This window comes from Mastomys coucha, unplaced genomic scaffold, assembly GCF_008632895.1.
Source record: "Mastomys coucha isolate ucsf_1 unplaced genomic scaffold, UCSF_Mcou_1 pScaffold18, whole genome shotgun sequence".
Taxonomy (NCBI): Eukaryota; Metazoa; Chordata; class Mammalia; order Rodentia; family Muridae; genus Mastomys; species Mastomys coucha.
In genome coordinates, this window is record NW_022196900.1 from 63872788 (window position 1) to 63889147 (window position 16360).

At 43.0% G+C, this 16360-nt stretch overlaps 1 protein-coding gene and 1 long non-coding RNA gene across 12 annotated transcripts in view; one reads left to right on the top strand and one right to left on the bottom strand.

The window, feature by feature from the left end:
- Dab1 (DAB adaptor protein 1) overlaps positions 1 to 16360 on the top strand; it is a 1131348-nt gene that overhangs the window by 1022420 nt on the left and 92568 nt on the right. The window lies entirely within an intron of this gene.
- LOC116096324 lies at positions 6173 to 15493 on the bottom strand. The gene is made up of 3 exons (XR_004120951.1): positions 15373 to 15493; positions 7488 to 7637; positions 6173 to 6541 (listed from the first exon to the last, which is right to left on the bottom strand). It is a non-coding gene; the product is annotated as an uncharacterized LOC116096324 (long non-coding RNA).

Below are 16360 nucleotides of genomic sequence, written 5' to 3' on the forward strand. Positions count from 1 at the left end.
CTTGTACCACCCATCAGGATTGACCGATATGAAAGATGCATTAGACATTTTATTGCCTTGTCTACAGAGCGCATGTGACAACTATAAAGCACATTCGTGTACAGTATGAATAACTGTCAGGGTAATTGATAAAGCCGCCTGTAATAAGGGTAGCTGGAATGGCCTTCCTATGAGCTGAGGGCTGGAAGTGCTCGGGGGCAGGGGGTACCAAATGAATCCAGCCCTTCAGAAATCACTGTTACTTTAAAATAAATAACCAACTGGGATCTGTAGTCTTACCTTTCAAGTAATTATTTTATGTTGCAATTCATTTCATCTGACACATTCAAATCAACTCAAATAAAAGAATACCCTAAATCTCACATTGTTTGCATAAAGCACATGCCTGGGCTGAAAGAGGTTTAAAATGGAGAGAAGCTGCCTCTTCATTTAAATAGTTGGGGAAGATGAAGATACTGGAAGAGGTGCAGTCCCAGTTAAGATGGGTGGCATGGCAGCAGCCTGTTGGCCTCAGTTTACATATCCAAAGCAGTGTCAGGTTATCCAGTGAATTCTACGTTAACTCTGTATAACAACTTTAATTGCAGCAAAAAACAACATTGAGCACCCACTGTGTTTTCCACTGTTTTCCTCTCTGAAGAGCCATAGGAGTGGGTCCACTCATGCTTTCAAGTGATCACTGCACCCCAGATTGTTAATGTGGAAACAAGGATAATACAAAACCCCAAGACCAATCAAAAGATGAAGCAGATCAAATATCCACAGTGCCTAAAAGTGAGTGTTTAACAGTAAACTGACAACAGTTAAGGGTCTCAGAGCTTCTGAGGCTTGGTGTGGAAGGGGAATGGAGACAGAGAGAGAGAGGCAACAAATACATATGTTGTTTGGAAAACTAACATAACCAATGCTAATTATGGGGAAGCTATGTAATAAAAGAACCATCCCTAGCTTGGAGAGAAGGCTTAGCAGTTAAGAATGCTTATGTCTCTTGCAGAGGACTGAGGTTTAAGTTTCCCTATCAGCACCCACGTCAGGCAACTCAGAACTGCCTATACAAGCCCAGCTCCAGGCGATCTGACACCTTTCTTCTTACCTTTGAGCCCCACCTCCACATGTAGACTGCACTCACATAGAAACACAGCCATGCATAGGAGTGCTTTCAAATTCCACTGTGTGGGGGCTGGGATGCAGTTCAATGGTGATTACTTCCTTAATCTGTGGGAGGTTCTGAATGTGAAACTAAATCATCTCCACTAAATAAATAAGTAAAACAATATTTTAACATCTATCCTCTTCATGAGTGCTTCATGACCAGGGCAAGAAAGATGGAGGATTTTAACATCTTAGAAATATGTTCAGGGTAGAGCCACAAGCAAAACTGACATATGTATATATGTGTGTGTGTATATATATATACATATACACACACATATGTATACATACACTCACATATATACATATGTGTATATGTATATACATATTATATATATCACATATATCATACATATTGTATATTGTATATTATATATTTATATGTATTTCCCACTTCAAAAAGGAAGAACAAGAAAAGCACCTACTTTTCACTAGCTCTATAACTCTTCTCATTTATTTTATTTCTTAATTGGAGAGAGAATAGGGCGGAACCAGGCGCCAAAGCCAGGAGTCACTGGGCTCTTTCCTGTAGGTACAAATTAGATCTGTGCGACTGCTTCTGCCCCTCATTTTGCTGTCTGCAGACTGGTGTTTGTGCTGTGCTAAGACGAACTAACCCAGACTCCTATTCAAGATAAATGCTAGTTCTGTTTTGCACTGAAAGCTGTATGCATGCCAGGACACAGAAAGGATTCTCTCCATGCCACTCCTTTAATTCATAGCAGTCAGAGAGTTGAAAAAAAAAGAGGCACCTAATTTCCTTTTCCTCCCCACTGTATATTTCAAGGATGGCAGGTATCCCAGTAGGTTCAGGAGAGATCTGATATTAAAACCATTGGACTCTAATCTTCTCTGTTCCCCCACCATATTGTAGCCATTATCTAGTGGGGAACAGAGAATATTTGTCCTCCCTTGTCCTTGGGTTTCTTCCATGCATGATGAACTAGGGAGACGCTAAACCTTCCTCTTTGCCACCTGTCCATTCAAAATGGTCAGTTTAGAGAATACTGAAATGACTTCTGAACAAGTTCGCTGTGTGATTAAGTGATCCTGGGAGCTGCCCAGCCTGCCTTCCGAGGGAATCTGTGGAAAATACTTATTGTCCTGCTGGGAATCTGCTGAGCTTTGCAAACAGCAGCCACACTTGTCAAGAGTGTGTTTGCCAGTCATTAAATCTCAATGCAAGTGTGTAGGAACTTGGACTTGAGTTATGGAGGAGGCAGGAAGGAGCAACTGCAGTCAGTTGCCTCCTGGTCAGATGAGGTCCCATCCCTAGGTTGGTACTCAGAGCTCTTTGAAGCATCCAGTACAACGCAGCATAAGATGGCTTTCTCACTGGTTGCCTAATTCTTTTGAGAAGCATTGAAGGCCTTCATTCCCAAAGAGAGGCTAGGTTTTCTGCAAGTCAGAAAATTCTCAGTTCAGGGAAGTCCTGGAGCCCACATGGTTCTTCCTCTTCGACCTTCCCACTCTGAACATCCCATCTTGCCTTTCTGAATGCAACCCCATCCTATATAGTAGCCATCAGCCACATGTGGTTATTTAACCTTAGATCTGAATGACTCAGAATGAAATAAAATATGTGAACTTGGTGTCTTAGCCATACCAGGTATGTTTTAAGTGCTGAGTAGTGCCAGTGGCTACCATATTAGAGTAGATACAAACCTTTCTCTCGTAATACAAAGTTATATTGTCTTGGACTGCTCTTAAGTGTGGCTCACTCTTTGCCCATTGCTTCCAAGTTCCTAGCCTGTGCTAAGGACATAGATCTACTTCATGACCCCCAAAATGGCTTTAAAGTTAGGTGTGATTTAATACCAGAGAAACCCAAGGCTTAGTGGTATTGAGCCATAGAGACATGGCTGGGAAGCAGCAGGGCTGGCTCTATCTGTGCTGAGGCTAGCTCTGTGCTGGCTACAGGTATCTTTGCATTTAAGAGTGTAGTCATATCATTTGTTCCTGATTGACATCTGTTATGAGCCTAGGAGACGGGGCTGCAGAATTGGCCTGGGCACTAGCATATGGGGAAGATAATGGCAGCCATCCATTTTACAAACTTTATTAAGTTTGTGCTTCACACTGGGTTGTATATGCCCTTCTGAATTCTCCTAATCATCACATAATGTAGATGCCATTATTGTATTCAATGCTTTTTTTTTTCCAATTAAAAACAGGAAAACAGCTAGTAAGGGTAATCAGAAGAGGGATTAGCAAGTGGAAACTCCAAGATCTGAGAAGCCAGAGTCAGGGTATGGGGTCTTGTTACCCAAACCCACTACAGTGAGGTCTTCATCTCAGTCTCCAAAAATGTGTTCTCAGCTTCACCACATAGAGGAGCCATGGAAAGCCTCTTCTTGCATTAGGAAGGTAAACAGAGGAGGATGTCTGAGAGGATTGGATGCCTGGAGCTTAGGAACTTGCATGGTCCCTAGAGAGCAGGCCTTGTGTAAAGGCCCACTCTATCCCTCCTCTGCTGAAGAGCTAATCGATGCAGCAAATACATCTGATTGACTTCTTGTCACAGCCCCATTTCACAACAATGGACGACATCTTCTGTAATCTGAAAACTGATTACAGTCTTACGATCCTGATTTGCTTGTTTTTTTTTTTTAAATAAATAAATAAATAAATGGAATTCCTCTGGAAGAGTAAAAGCTTTTCCTCTTTGTTCCAATACGTTTCCAAGGAGGTTCCTTCCTCATTCCTATTTTAAGTGAGTTTCTTAAGTTGCAGTAACTGAACTTGAAGATACGGCAGAGAAAAACATAGCACCCTCTGTGTTTCATTTTCATCTATTAAGAATGCTGAAACAAAATGAAAAGATGACCCACCGCCACAGTATTTCTTTCCTTATGTGATGGTAACAGTTTATCAACAGATGAATTTCACCTGTAAAATTGATAAATCTTAAATCTCAAATACAGAGTGACTGGGAGGAGATGAGAACCCTGTGAGTAGAGCCCACTTCCATACTCACACTATGGTCAGGGAAGGAATTTAAACAAGGACCACCAGGGCAAGGAGACCAGGTCAGTTTCCATAGAAACTGTGTCTTACAGTTACTTTGAGGCATCACCAAAAACAGCAGGAAGTGTTCAGCCTAGAGTAGAATTCTCCCTAGGAGAGAATACATTTGAATTCTTTGACCATTCTCACTGCCTTTGCATTGGTAACAAAGGGTATAAGACTCACAGAGAGAAGCCTGGACTCAAGGCTGCACTGGACTAGGCAGGTCCAAGAGAAGGCTTTCACACTCAATGTGTAGATGCACATCCTAACACGGTACACAAGCTCATAGTCCAAGTCCATCATGACACCTGTGTTTGTAAAAGTGAAAAATAGGCATTTACATTTTAAGGTTTTTTTTTAAACAAAAAGAATAATATGTATAAATTATTTTATGAACATCAAATTCCCATGTCCACAAATATGGACATATTACAACATGATCACACCTGTTCATTTACATATGGTCTGTGGCTGTAGCTGATCTCTTCCACAGAGGCAGTATGTTCACAAAGCTGAAGGTATTTAATATCTGTCCCTGCACAGATAAAGTTTGCCAACCCTGATCTAGAACTTTTAAAGTTAATATTGTTTATTTGTACCCCAGCATCTTCAGCTAGTTAGAGATTGTTTCAGCCCATGGCAAATGCGCAAATCAAGTATGAGAGTGAAAGAGCTCAGCATAAAGTCTACATACCACAGACACAGCGTAGGTGGCAATATATGACCACAGCATTCGGTCAAGTTAGTAAAATGCCAGACGTCTGAGTTTCCTCATCTCTGAAATTCGGATAGTACCTACACTATAGGATTTTTTTTTTTTTAATTAAGGGACATACCTGCAAAGAACGTTCATAGGGTTTAGTTAGCACTTTACATCGAAAGTAGGAAAACCAACACAAAGAATCAGTAAACTGACTTACTGAATCTTCTCAAGTAGTTAGTGACAGGGCTGGGTCATGGAACACACCATTCTTACAGCCTGTATTTGGGCCTAAAAGACTATCACCTGGCTGGCCTCAGTGCCATGTCTACACCCATTCCATTCCTTTTTTTTTTTCCTCCCCATAGTGGTAGAGTCCTCATGTCTACAGTTGTCATGGCCACCATTCTGCCTTATACTATATACTAGTACTACAGTATAATACTATGTACTATAACTAGTGTTTCCTGTCTGTATTCATTTAAAATCGTACTGCAAAGGACAATGTCCCTTTGTCATCATTTCTAGAATGTGACTCTTTTGAGCTTGGACACCATCTTGTTTGTCCTTTTTATCCTCTATTGCCTAGCATCCTCCTTGGGCATTGTTGGTATTAAGTTAGTGTTTATTTATGCATTCATGAATGAATGAACTGATTTTTGCTAATTATTTGTATATCTTCTTAATGAATCTTACTGGTCTTTGAGTGGCAGGCATTGTTGTAAAATATTGTAAGACCCTGTCAAGCCTTAGCTTACCGGAGACCCCCTGAGTGAATCACAGGGAGCCTGATCCAAGCATAAAAAGCAAAAAGAGTTTTAATATTCCAATGCACTGGGGCTGTCCCAGATCCTAAGGAGAGGTGACAACCCCACACAGCTTGTTCAGTGAGCTTTTATACAATTTTCAGGGCAACAGCCATTAGACACAATGTGATTGGTAGAACAGTGTGACTTTAAACTGATCGGTCTTCAGGGAATGAGGTGACAAGGACTTCCCTTGTCTGAAGGTGGGCAAAGGTCCACCCTGCAGAATGTGTCTCCACCCGCGGTTGGTTCTCACCCTGTAATCCAAGGAATATTAATTAGCCTTTCCCTTCCGGAGAGTTCCACTACCTTCCCAAAGTTCCTGAGCTTGTCTTATTAAGGAAATTCTTGGCCTCCCAGTGTTTTTCTGAGATGTCCCTGATTGCTCGGATCTTAAAATATTTGCTGTTTAACTTCTCAGAGAGTTTAGTGAGCCTGGGTCCTTTGAGCTTCTAAGACTAGAGACAACACAATGGCCTCAGAGTTGAAAGAGACCTTTGCTTGCTTGCTCTTAATCTTTGCTAGGCCGCTTTATTCATAGGTGCTCTTTGGCTTGTCCGTGTTCAGAGGTTTCTCATTCACAAGACTGCAAAAAGACTGCAAAGTCAGGAATTGTTCCACTACTCCTCCTTGGTGGTGAGTCACCTGCTGGGCTAGGACAGAAGGTCCCCCAGGGGACTGTTGGAGGTTGCAGTAAGCCACCTATTGTGTATTGACATACAATGACTTGGTCTGGAGAATCACAGTGGAGGCAACAGCAGTACTTAGTCTGCGGTGCGTCCTTGACTTCATTCTGCACACAGGCCCCTGAAGGTATTTGACACACGTAGTCTCCTCAACTAGATTCAAACTTCTAGACAGGCAGAAAGGGATCCTGAAATTAAATGGATAATTTTTTTCCACGTTAGACCCCAGAGTAAAAGAAAGCATGACAGCAATAATTTCATAATGACATTGCAGACTTTTATGTTAGACACCTTTAATATATCTATAAGTGTTTAATGAATATTATTATTCTTATTTGGCAGGCATTGAAACTGAGATTCCCAAGGTAGAAGCTACACATAATGAGTGTTTCAGAGCCTGAAGCAGAGTTTAAGATCTTTGACTTCTTGTCACCTCTTTCAAACTAACTACAAATGAAGTTTAGACAGAGGGCAGAGATGATGCAGTCCTTTCTCTACTCAACAAGTCTTAATTGATCACCCATAATAAACACAGAGGAATCATCACTGAGTGGACCAAAAAAGACAAGGTCATAGCCTTTATCAACATCTTTCCCATTGGTAGTATCAGGCAGGAATCTTGTACATATATGAATAAAGGAATTTCAGGGAAGGATACGTTTTACAACATTTTACTTTTAATTGAGGATAATGAGCTGGGGAGTGACCAGAAGGGATAATAGGCAGATTGGAGGGTTCAGAGAACCTGTCTCTAATGAGGGAACACAAGCTGAAACTTAAATTCCAGGAAAATGAAAGATTAGAAGAAGGAGAGTTAGACAACTGCTGGCTGGCACTTGCGTACTCAGGAGGAAATAGATGAAGGGATGGTTATCTCTGTGAGAGGGTGTGGTCAATCTTATAGCTCGGACCACGCCATCAGTTCAAGAGGGTCTCAGTTAGGTGGGACAACCTATACCCTTATTGACAACTATGATTCTGCTGTACCCACAGTGCATTCATCCATAAGGTCTGGTGGCTTTGCTGTCTACCCCACTCCTAGATACCTTCCCTAATTCTCAATGAGCAGTCTGTCCTTCCCCACACCCTTACCTGCATGCATCATGGGTTATTCGTATCAAATTTTTCTTGTACCTGTTCCTGGTCATTTATCAATATCCCAGTGGACAGTGTAGTAGCCCAGACAATGATGCTGAGGTTGGGCAAGCTCTGGACTGAAGCCCAGCTGTCTACAGTGATACCAGAGACATTGATTTCTCTCGATGTTGGTCACATCACCTGTAACTGGGTATAATTACAGTGCCTGTAAGCATAAGATTATTCTGAAAATGAAGCCATGCCACAGAACACTTCGTTAATATTAAACACTCAGTGGATATAAGTAACTGCTGTGGTTATGGTAACTATATGTCTCATCACAAATTATTCAGTTCCATTATTAGGCTGAGGGTTTGAAAGCAGAAACTATGTATTATCTACCCCAGTTCCTGACTACAACTGGTGCCAAGCAAGTATTTTGAGTGATAATGAATGAAAATTTTCCCTAGCAATAAAATAAATGTATTTATATTTATATTTATATTTCCATGGTATAATTTTTATCATTTCAGAACAGGATAGAGGTTTTAATAAGAACAAACTACTTATTTTAATCAATGAGATATTGAGGGCAGCAGCATTAAGAGTTACACCTGAAATGCAAGCCTGCTCAGGGTGAGCCCAAAAATGGGGCCTGGTCCCCATGGAATGTCTGCAGGTACAGAAGATGGTGAAAAGCCACTCAAATGGCCAGAAAACTCCACTCTCTGTGATTAATCAGAACTCAGTATTCTATGTGGTCAGAGTTCCTTGAGCATATGGAAATGATGGCAGGGACTGATGTCATGTATCTTTCTATGCCTAGCAGAGGGCAGAGTATGGGACGGAGCAGATGTTCTGTGTGTATGTGATGAGCAAGTGGACACATGTGGCCTCTTACTGATGGCTCATTAACCTAATGTGCCTCATGTGCAAATGGATGTTGAGGGTGATATGGCTCTGTGTCCTGTGTCACAGAGAGTCTTTTGTCATCCCAGGCTTCACTGTCACCGTGGCCTGGGAGGTAATATGCATTGATCTGTCCATGATTTGAAATCTTGCGAGTACTTAAATGACACCCAGGGTTATTGACTGTGGCACAGCAAATTGTGTTTAGAGATCATTTAATGGTCTGAGATTCATGTAATCACTCAGAAAATGCTTAGGAACACCTACTGTGTGCCCAGGACTTTTCTGACTTTATGGGGAATGTGGAAATACAATAGTGTCTTCCCCATGTAGCTGGGGGGAGGGCTGGACTCTGCAGATGTGTCATAGAGGGCACTACTCAGCACATGGTGATTGTTCAGCATCTTAGCTAGTATTTATAAAGTACATGTATTTGTAAGGTTATGGTAATGGCTGCAGTGGCGCACAGCACACACCAAGTCGTCCCAAGACTTACTTTGAGTTCCCAGATCACCATGCTGCTGATAGTCCCAATTTTAAACTTATCCTCAGAGTTCCACCCCAGTCAGATGTTGGAAAAGCTCAGTCTTATGGGGAATAACATTTGTCCTGCAGGTGATCAAAGCAGGGGGTTGCTAAAAGGCCAGATATGTGTGAAAAAATGCAGTCCTGCCCCCCACAAGCATGTATGAAACTCTTGTCATCATGGTCCACCAGGTGCAAGGCGTGCTGGAAACCCGTTTGAAAACCCATCCTGAGCAAGGAGCATGACAGGGTCCAAGTTCAGGAGCTGGGAGGGGAGGCTGTTGACCCTCAGCAGAGAGAACAGGCTAAATAGGCAAATGCTTTTCAGAAGACTCCCCAGCAACAGTAGGAAAAGGAAGAACCAGAAGCAGACGTTGGTCCATCAGAAAGAGTGACATCCACATGGGAAATAGAAATCAAATCTGAAGGGCATACACAGAGATGGCCAAAGTTTCAGTTACCAAGCCCAACACCCAGACTGCCACAGGCAATGACAGTACATGAAGGGCAAGCTGGAGATCTGTTATTGTCACATCCTGGGTATGGCTGAGATTAGTTGGGCCAGAGTGAGGGTCATCACACACTAAAGGCAAACCCAAGTCAGTCCAGATGGTCATCGAGGAAGGCTGCTCTGTTATTCACAGTGCTGTCTCCTTTACTCCTGGAGACACTGGTGATGGCTGAATGCATCAGCCTCGTACAGACTAAGAGACTTGACTCCATGGAACGCTCTCTTGATATCTAGACTATATTAATGCAGTTCATGCCCTGTGCCAGGCACTTGGTTAGACTTAGGAATGCAGCCCTGAGAAGGACAGTAGCACCTTGTCCTGGAGTAGCTGGCACACCCAATAATGGAGACATGACACTAACTGAAGAGCTGGCAGAGTGTAGGAAAGGGAGCCACAGAGAACAGAACTGTGGTAAGGAGTGGGAAGCCACCCTTCTGACTGTGGGTTAGATGTTAAGGCAGGGAGGAGCTGCTGTGTAGCAAGCAGAGACTGAGTCTTTCAAGAGTGCCTGTGGATAAAAATGGACTCCTTAACCGTGTGTAAGCTGAAGGGCTATAAGAATCCATCCTGCATATTCTCTCTGTACTGAATTTTGCAGACAGCAACATTTTCAGCAAAGCCTTCTGCTCACGTTGGGGTAAAATGTTGTGTTAGAATAACTGGGTTTGGTTTTATCCTATACTCTTAATCAGGAGAACTACCAAGAAATGGTCCACAAATGCAGTTCCACAAGAGTAGGATAGGAAAGGCCTGTCCAGAGCTGGCTGTGAATGGTAGATGGAAAACCATCTCAGTGCTGCCCATAGTAGCCCAGTGTCCTTTCCCACACTTTCTTAGTTGAGTGGGATCCTCCCGGTGCAGCAGATGAGCTGGCGAGGATCCAAGAGCTTGGGCAAGGGCAGAACTTGGCTTCCACCCCAGACTTTGTGATTTCATACCTGGACTATACTGTGACTGCCCCTTCTGAGCCCACCCAGTGGGATGCAAAGAGTTGGGCATTTGTGTTCTTACCTAAATGTCAATGGCTGGCATGGGTACAGTCCTCTGGACTTCCTCCAGCTAAACTGTATTTTGCACAAAGCACTGGTCCTCAGTTCTGAGCTGGACCCATTCAAGTTGTGCCAAGTTCTTCTTGAGACAGGGCTCAGTGTCCTGCTCCCTGAGCGGGCTCGTTTTGTTCTTCCTCATTAACCACATCACATCTCAAGGGCTGACTATCTATGCTCCTAAAATCTAGCACGGGGTTAAGTATGGATTGGCTACCCATGTGTATTACTTCAAAATGACCAATTGATTGATCTTGGTTAACAATGTGAAGAAAATCGCTTTCTATTTCTGGGCCTCGGTGACCTCATCTCGAAGTCAGAGCTATTAGACACAGTTCTTCTCACCTCATGACAACCGGGCCCATCATCATCCCAGGGCAGCACTTGCCTCCCTGAGACCTGGATAAACTTAGTCTATTCTGCCTGGCTTCCTTTATTGTTTTGCAATGGACATATTTATCTAGTCCCCCCTCCCTCTGTCTTATCTGAGTCTTGAGGACAAGAATGAAATTTCACTCACCCAATTTCTCCCAAGCCTAATGCCTAGAAGGAGCTCAGAAGTGGAAGGAGGTCTGTCTGTCTTGCTTTCACCCATTTACCAACTCTATGCCTTTAAATGGACCTCCTTGTCCTATAGTTGAATCAACAGTAAGACCACTCTGTGTATCTCAAGTTCTTTTCTCTCTGAAGCATTATATTATGAGTGGAAATTCAAATTTTCATGATTTGCAATCCTGCCTGGCAGTCCCTAGACAAGACAGGAAGAGGAAGCCCCGCCCTACCAACTGGAGCCCTCTGGGTCTGATCCAGACCCATGTACATCAAAGATGGCTTATGCTGGCTGTTTATAAAAGAGATGCATGCCCCGCCAAACTCGGGGAATGACCTAAAATTTGCGATGAAGCTTTTAAACTGGGCAAATAGAACACTCACTCCTCCCACCCCCTGTGCAGGAATGGTTTTAATGAGCCTGTGCCTTGTGAAGATTAAAGGAACAAACCCATGCCCCCCCCCAAAAAAAACCCTCTCGGTGCATAGAAAATACTGGGGCTGGAGGAGGGGTTGTCAGAGGAATAACTGAACAGGAAGGAAGACTTCAAGACATCAAATAAATATCAAATAGCAGGAGCTCTCCATGCCATTTAAGATCTTGTTTCTGTTGTAGAAAAGGTTAACCCAATGTGAATACTATTGCCTAAGAGAAGGAGGAGGACATTAATAGAATGGGGTGCCTGCCAGGGGCCTCAGAGGATGGGATATTCCAACAAGACAGGTGCTGGTCTTTGCAAAGTGGACATGCTCATGATCCAGGGGCTTGTGAGTTGAGGAGATCTGCCAGCTTTAGGACCCCAGAAAGAAGGTGTCAAGCCCAGATACCACTGTCTGTGTGTTCCCCCACCCGAGCCAGTGGAGGAGAGGACCAGGAATAGCATCCGTGCCTGCTTTGCTCCAACCCCATACATGCCCTACAAGGAAATGACATCACTCATAAAATTAGAGCATGGAAATTAAAATGGAAAAAATTTTAAAGGAAAAAAAAACTTTGGGGAAAATCAAAGTAGCGCAGTGAAATCATGCTGAGTGTTGGAGGCTGTCTCCGCACAGACTGTTTAATTGGCGTTGTATTTTGAGGGTTAGATTAGAGGAAGAAGAAAAAAGACAGTGTTCAACCTGATTTACATGAAAATGAGAAGAAGGGAAAAGTGGGATATTAAAATGTGTGAGTTGAATCCTTAGATCTCTGAATTGTGAGTGGCACCCGGCAGAACTTTTAAATTGGCTACATTGCTTTAATTGAAATATAGAATTGTAATAACACAATGTGACAGGTGCCTATAGGATGGTGGGGTGGGGGAAAGGACTGAAGCTTCCCCCACCTCTCCTTGAAGCAGCAGAAACAGAGATGAGAAAAAAATAAACAAAGATAGATATTCATACAAGTGTCAGTGTGCACTGGAACGCACGCACACACACACATGCGCACGCGCGAGCGCACACACACACACACACACACACACACACACACACACCAAGGCACACACAGGAAGAGAAGCACTTGAAAAGGCTTTGTTCTTTTATAGGTTCTTTGAGGCTTGCTTTATTGAAAGGTACATTTTTCCTCATTCGCTTCAGGGTCCAATTAATCCACCCCATCCCACCCCAGTTCTCAGGGTGCTCTTGCCATGGGGGTATTTTGCATCAATTAGGGTATTTGTTGTCCACTAGATGGAAGGAAGAAATGTGTAAAAACTATCCAGGTTTGTTCACAAAGACCCCAAACAGTGGCTGGTCTGTCACAGGTTAGTGGTTTCAAAGGTTCCCCACCAACTCTGCATGGATATGGCTCTTTTCAATTGTGAACAAATGCTGGAGTGTATACAGAGGGGCTTGACCCAGAGGCCAGCTGGGGAGTGGGTTTAGGAATAAGGCTTGATTACAGTGAGAGTCAGAAAAGAGCCTAGGAACAGATGCTTTCTCATTAACCAACCTCCCCAAGTCTCAGTCTATTCCTGTTGGTGGGACTCACTAGCTGGTAGACTTTTCTATAACCATTGATTATGATCTCATAATTTCAAATTTCCTCCTACCCCCAAGACCTATCCCTATGTCAACATGCATTGTATAGTTCGGAGGTCTTGGTGCAGCCATTACCAGCTGCACCTTGCAGATACATGGGGCCCAGGCACCCTGTGAACTCAGCTCTTTTCATATAAGCTTCCCCACAAAATCTGGACCTGAGAAACAGCTCACCTTAGGCAGTCAGCTTTTCTCTACCATAAAGCATAGATTCAAATAACAGACCATCATTTAAATTAACTGAAGCCCTCCCAGACCTATTTCCTGGCACACTTCTCCCTCATGTCAGCCTACTTCAATGTTAAAAGTAAGTTAAAATTTACTTTAAAATGTAAATTATCTGCTCTAGTTTGTGGCAGTATTCCTCTTTAGATGATTTATATTGAAAAACTATATATTTGTTTTTCCTGCCTGTTGCTGTCCAGTGCCTTGTGTGCAATGGTGCATACTTTGACCATATATAACTCAGTATGTGGCTATGGCAAGTGGGCAGACACAGCTGTATGCTGTCTAATACGACAGGCTCATGAAGAGCCGACTTGCTGTTACAGCAGCAAAGCTCCGGGTTTCTTGATGACACTGTACTCAGCTGATTTGATCAGTATCAGCCCTCAGGCAGAGCAGCACTGCACTATAAAGCCTACAATCTATGTTCAGGACATTGTTAACTTCTTACCCCAAGACCAAGTCTCCTCCGGGGACATCTGACTCTGACCATTTATCCATCTGTACAGTCCAGACACTTGATGTGGTTTGAAATTTACTCCCAAAGCCTTATGTGCTTGAACACTTAGTTTCCTAGTGTGTAGCACCATTTGGAAAGGTGGTGGAACCCTGAAGAAGTGGTACCTCACTGAAGGAAATGGGTCAGTGAGGGTAGACGCTGGGGTTTTATATCCCACACTAGTTCTGTTCACACTCTCCTTCCCAACTGCTAAAGGTTGTGACCAGTTAGAGCCTGTTAGTACCTGTCATGAAGGACTATATCCCCTCAAAGAGTAAGCCAAAATAAACTATTTCTTCATTAAGTTGTTTCTTGGTAGATATTTTTATCAGAGCAATAAAGACAGTAACTAACACAGGAAATTTACAGTGAGAAGAGGGGCCACTGCTGTGATGAATCTGATTATGTGACTCTTGGATATTTGAAAGTGACCTGAAGGAAGGGTGTGGAAGAGATTGGAAATTGGGTTAAAAGCACCCTGGACAGAAGTGGCTAATGGGCCCATGATGGAGGGTGTTTGGAACAGAATGTCAGTAGAAACATGAACAGCGGAGGCCAGTTCGTGATGAACAAGAATGATACTGGGGACTGGGCTATACACTCTTCAGACTGTATTCTAACAAAGAATCTTTCTTTGTTCTATTCCTAGCCTGACAACTTGACTGAGGCTGAATTTAATAGTAATGAATTAATGTTGGATAGAGGACATTTGGAGGCAGGAAAGCATGAAGGATGTAATATGGATACTTCTTACCACTCATATCCAGACACCTCATTACATTTCTATTGCTGTGTCAAAACACCATGACCAAGGCAACTTACAGAGAGTTTATTTAGGCTTACAGAGGATAAATCTGTGACTATCTAGGTAGGAACATGGCTGAAAATAGGCAGGCATGGTGCTGGAACAGTAGTTGAGAGCTTACATGCTAAGACAAACTTGAGGCAGAGAGAGCAAACTGAGAATACTATGGGCTTTAGAAATCTTGAAACCCACCCTCAGTGGCATACCTCTTGCAAAAAGGCCATGCCTCCTGAACCTTCTCAAACAATTCTACCAACTAAGGGAAGCATTCAAATATGCAGCCTTATGGAGAGATTGGTGATTATCCTTCCTAAGGAGAAACCTGATCTTCATTGTGACAAAAAGACCCATCTATCAAATGTTCCATAGGAAATGCAAATTTATGTGAAAGGAGAGAGGCTAATCTGAGAATGTAATTGAAGTGGTTCCCTGTTCAAAAACCTTGGAAGTTGGGGGCAGTGGTGACACAAGCCTAGAATCCCAACACTAGGGAGGCAGAGGCAGGTGGATCTCTGAGTTCAAGGCCAACCTGGTCTACAGAGCAAATTCCAGGACATCCAAGGATACACAGAGAAAAAGCAGAAACAAAACAAAAACTGACTACCTTGGGAGGTATATACCTATGTACATCAGACAGAACTATGGCACTCTCAAAGGGCAAGACTGCATTATGAGCTGGCAGCAGAATTTGGCATTTGTCATAGAAGACACAGTGCTGAGAGAGTCATGGAGTCTTGCGTCAGAGTTTCAGAGAACAACTGAAGCAGGCAATATGTGGCTTTAGGAATCCATTATTGAAGCTGTGAAGGTAAAACTGTCTCCAGAATGTTAAAGATACCAGTACCTTAGCTCATATGTGTGATGAGGAACACTGCATTTAAAGTCATGGAGGCTGGTCCTGGAGAAAAGCTATGAGTATTGCATGTGGCAGAGCTGGAGGTGGGGGTCCTACTCAAGCCTTTCAGAGGTCACATGATTCCATCATAATCCCCAGATGCTGGGCATGGAGCTTCAAATTTTAGCATTGTGCCTAATGAATTTTGCCCTTACTTTGGCCTGATATTTTCTTGCTATGCTCCAATTCTTCCACTTGTGAGTGGGAAAATTTATTCTTATACAATTGTGTATTAGAAGTAATAGACAATTATACTCTATTTTAATGTTCTAGGGTCCCCAGTTAAGAGATTACTTTGAGTCTCTGAAGAGATATTTGACTTTTGAACAATTCTGTGCCTGTTTAAAGACTGGGGATTCTAAAAGTTAGAATGCATGCATTTTGCACCATGAGGTGGCCAAGGCCATAGGAGCCAGAGGGTGAAATGTTGTGTTTTAGAAGTGAAATGTCTCCCACCATTCTGTTTCTGGACACTTGGCCATCTGCTGTTTGGGGGTGTGTTGTGGAACCTTTAGGGGTGGAGCCTTACTAGAGGAAGTGTGCGTGCCCCTTGGGATGGACCTTAAGGTTTTGTAAGTCCCTATTTCCTGCTCACTATCTGCTTCCTGGCTACATGCATGTGTAGTGAAATGTAATGTGAGGAGCTGCCTCTAGTTCCTGCTGCTGTGTCTTCCCTATCAGAATGAATGCTGCCTCTTCAAACTGTAGGGTAGAATAAGTCAGGACATTAAGAAAAATAATATACTTGATCACCACTCTTAAATTTGCTTCCTTTTATCTTTCAACCCCCCATACCCCTCCCCCACATTACCTCATGACTATCACTTATCCTGTCAGCCCTCCTCTGGATACTGCATCATCCTCCTGCCTTGTGGCCCTATTGTGGCACCTTCTGGACTCATTTAAATCTGTTCTTCAAATATCAAGCCCCAGCAAC